Consider the following 4,687-nt stretch of genomic DNA (forward strand, 5'->3'; position numbering starts at 1 on the left):
GGGACACTATGCAGTTGTGTGTCCGGAGAAGAAGAAGAAGAAGGGGAAGACCCAGGATGTGGCAGCGTCAGCTGAGATTGAGGACTTTGCAGGTCGTTTTGACCGGGAGTTTGCGTTCACTACATGTGAGTCCTCTAGTGCAGGATCACCTGCCACACAGGTTCAGAGGGAGCATGCTTTTCCCTCGATTAGCGGAGCATCTACAGGTATCTGGTATGTGGACAGTGGGGCTTCACGTCACATGACAGGAGTCCGGGAGTACTTCTCAGAGCTTTCAGAGAGTGGCACTGATATTGAGGTAGTACTCGGTGATGACAGAGTTGTTAGAGCAGTCGGGGTGGGGACAGTGACATTTCAGAGGGAGTCCAAACCTCCCTTGAAGGTGTCAGAGGTTCTTTATGTGCCAGGGATGAGGAAGAACCTCATATCCGTCTCAGCGTTGGAGGACAGAGGATATGAGGTACTGTTCAGGGAAGGACAGGTGTTGATGTATCCCAGGGGCTCTCCAGCTGATTCAGCTAGAGTGATAGGTGTACGCCATGCAAAGGTGTACAAGTTTGCATTCCAGCCCCCTTTGGCATTGAGCTGTAGTACCGACAGCAGAGCTAGCAGTTCTGAGCTATGTGAGATTTGGCACCGCAGGATGGGGCACATGTCTCATGGAGCCTTGAGGACATTGCGGGAGATCACTACAGGTGTGCCAGATTTCAGTACTGATCACCATGATACTTGCAGAGGTTGTGCGATGGGCAAGTTTGCCAAATCCCCTTTTCCCAGCAGTGACAGCAGAGCGACGGGGATACTTGATTTGATTCATTCCGATGTGAGCGGTCGGATGTCTCATGTTTCCTTGAGTGGATATGAGTACTATGTCTTATTCATTGATGATCACTCCAGGAGGACCTGGATTTATTTCTTGAAGACCAAGAGTGAGGTCTTCAAGCGGTTTCAGGAGTTCAGAGCTCTTGTGGAGACTCAGACAGGTCGAAAGATCAAGTCCCTGAGGTCGGACAATGGAGGAGAGTACACCCTTGGAGAGTTTGTTGACTATTGTGCAGAGGCAGGCATTAGGAGGGAGTTCACTGTTCCTTACAACCCCCAGCAGAACGGGGTTGCGGAGAGGAAGAACAGATCCATCATAGGGGCTGCCAAAGCCATGTTATATGATCAGGGGTTGCCATTGTTCTTGTGGGCAGAGGCCTGCAACACAGCTGTTTACTTGCAGAACAGGAGTCCGCATCGTGCCTTGGGGCACATGACTCCGGAGGAGGCTTTCTTTGGGAAGAAGCCTGATCTTGGTCATCTTCATATCCTTGGATGCATTACATACTCCTATATACCCAAGGAGGAGAGGACCAAACTAGAGCCCACCGCAGAGAAGGGTATCTTTGTGGGCTACAGTGAGACCTCAAAGGCCTTTCGGATTTACATTCCTGCACAGAGGAAAGTTGTTGTCAGACGGGATGTGAAGTTCGAGGAGGACAGGGCCTTTAGGAGGTCACGGGAGTTAGAGTATCTGGATCAGCCAGACCCTCAGCAGCAGTTGAGTCAGTCGCAGGGATCCAGTGGGCAGGGATCAGGAGGATCCGGAGGTACATCTATGAGGATGTCAGGTCCATCAGTGAGCAGTGGCTCGCCGAGCCAGAGGGGTGGTGCTCCGGGCAGCATACAGAGCAGTTCATAGAGCAGTTCACTAGGGAGTCCACTGATGGACAGTTCACACGGTACCTCAGCTTCTACAGGTTCAGGTGCAGGCAGGAGGACAGCAGACAGACAGTCAGGAGTTCAGGCTACTGATGGGGATGAGGAGGAGGAGTTTCATTCTCCTATGGGAGAAGCATGCTCAGGGAAGAGGAAGCCCAAGTGGCTTCAGGACACCTTGAGAGATGCCACATCTGTTGCTGAGCCGAAGAGGCCGGTCAGAGAGAGTAGACCACCTGAGAGATTTTGTAGCTATATGGCGATGGTTACCAGCATCCTTGACTCTGAGCCTTCTAGCTATGAGGAGGCAGCTAACCAGCAGGTCTGGAGAGAGGCCATGCAGGAGGAGTATTCTTCTATCATGAAGAATGATGTTTGGGAGGTGGCGCCGAGGCCTGAGGGCAAATCCGTGGTTACTTCCAGATGGCTTTACAAGGTAAAGCATGCTGCAGATGGCAGCATTGAGAAATTCAAAGCAAGGTTTGTGGCTAGAGGGTTCTCACAGGTAGAGGGAGTTGATTATGAGGAGACCTTCGCTCCCGTGGCTCGATATACTTCGATCCGCTCCATTATATCGATAGCAGCAGAGATGGGTTGGAAGATCCACCAGATGGATGTGAAGACCGCATTTCTCAATGGCTTCATACAGGAGGAGGTGTACATTGAGCAGCCACAGGGCTTTGAGGTGCATGGGAAGGAGTCCCATGTGTGCAGATTGAAGAAGGCCCTTTATGGCCTGAAGCAAGCTCCCAGAGCTTGGTACTCCAGGATAGATGCATACTTGCAGGGGATGGGTTTCACAAAGAGTGAGGCAGATCCGAACCTTTACTTTATTGTGATTGGTGAGGAGCCTCTCATTCTGGTGCTGTATGTGGATGACTTGATCATTACAGGTGCAGAGAGACTCATAGAGCACTGCAAGAGAGATCTTGCAGCGGAGTTTGAGATGAAGGACATCGGCTTGATGCATTACTTTTTGGGTTTGGAGGTGTGGCAGGAGGAGGGGCATTTCTTCCTGGGGCAGGGGAAGTATATTGTGGACATCCTTAGCAGATTCCACATGGAGGATTGTAGACCCATGTCGACACCGATGATCACCAACTGGAAGAAGCTTCATGCTTCGGATTCCGAGTTGGTGGATCCCACATTGTACAGGCAGCTGATTGGTTCCTTGATGTATTTGGTCAACACCAGACCAGATATCTGTTTTGCAGTCAACACGATGAGTCAGTTTATGTGTGAGCCTAGGAAGGTTCACTGGGTGGCTGCAAAACACATTTTGCGGTACTTGCAGGGGACAGTGGATTATGGTCTGGACTACAGGCAGGGAGATGGAGTGAGATTGGCAGGATACACTGATTCTGATTGGGCAGGTTGTGCTTCTGATAGGAAGAGCACTTCAGGGTGTTGTTTTGGGTTGGGTTCAGCAGTAGTGTCATGGTTCAGCCGGAAGCAGCAGTCAGTAGCACTGAGTTCAGCGGAAGCAGAGTATATGGCAGCCAGTCTAGCTAGTTGTGAGGCCATCTGGCTTCGCAAGATGTTGTTTGGCTTATTTGGTCAGCCGTTGAGACCTTCAGTGATTTACTGTGATAATCAGAGTTGCATTAAACTCACGGAGAATCCAGTATTTCATGACAGGTCAAAGCATATCGGGATCAGATATCATTTCATCAGAGACCATGTTCAGAAGGGAGCTGTAAAGCTTGAGTATATTTCCACTGATGAGCAGGTTGCAGATATTCTTACCAAAGCCTTACCACGGGGCAAGCATGTCTACTTCAGAGACAAGATGGGTGTGGTGAGGAACACCTTCCTCGGTAAGAGGGAGTGTTGAAATTTGGTACCGGAGGACAGGTGGTTCCCTAAGGCTTTGATCTTTGGCCTAGGGAAAAGTGTCCAAAAGAATTTAATTTTTCTCCTAAAGTAACTTTATAATTTTTATAAAGTTAAATCTAATTTGAAAGTGACTTTAAGTGATAAAGTTACTAAGTCTAATTTTAAAGTGACTTTATAAAGTCAATGAAAAATTAGAAAGGAAAAGTGACTTTGGAAATAAATGACTAAGTGGGTCTTTATTAAAGTGGGGTGAATTAAAAAATAGAAAGTGAGATTTAAATGAGCATTTAATCTCAGCCATTGATCTAAATCTATTTCAGCCATTGGATTTAGGGATCACCCAAAAGTCATTTAGGGTTGGGTTAAGGGAGGAAAAGGAGAAAAAGATCATTCATTCTTTCATGAGCAGATTGGGAGAAGGAGAGCAAGAGAGCAAGGGAGATTTATGGACAAGGAGGAGAAAGAGGCAGCAGTTTGGCACACACACCAAGGCAGCATTTCAGCAAATCTGAACAGCATAAAGAACAAGCAGAAAAAGGCAGATTTAGTGAGCAAAACAGTGAAAAAATTGATTTTCAGCACGAATATCGAGGAGGCGATTTTCTGCACGAATTTCGAGGTCTGTCCGTACAAGTCCGTATGGCCGTCCGTACAGTCCGTACAGTCCGTACGGTCCGTACATCCGTACGTCCGTACAGTCCGTACATCCGTACGGCCATTTTCAGACTGTCTGTTAGCTGAAAAAACAGATAAGTTTGCTTGCTGGAAAATTTCTGTTTTTGCTGATTTTTGCTGAAAAATATTTTCTCTGTAAAAGGCATTTTCCAGAAATAAAGAAGAGCTCTCAAACTGGTTTTCCCCAAGAGTTGTAGGGGGTTTTTCCAGGGTCAAGTTGACCAAAAATCACTGAGTTTAAATGTGTTTTTATCGCTGTTTTAATTGCTGATTTTTTATTTCTGCAATTTCCAGCACTCTGAAAAATTTCCAGAATTTGTGTTTTCAGCAATATTTATTTTTTCAGTCTGTTAAATGTATGGCTATGGGAATGGGCATTTAACTATATGGGAGAAATAAGGTGAAACTGAAAACCGGGGTGGGAAACAGAAAATTTTACAGTTGAGAAGGAGAGATGAGTACCATAAAACTACCC

Source organism: Pinus tabuliformis, chromosome 6, assembly GCF_031772625.1.
Source record: "Pinus tabuliformis cultivar Carrire ecotype Pingquan chromosome 6, CPIR1, whole genome shotgun sequence".
Lineage (NCBI taxonomy): Eukaryota > Viridiplantae > Streptophyta > Pinopsida > Pinales > Pinaceae > Pinus > Pinus tabuliformis.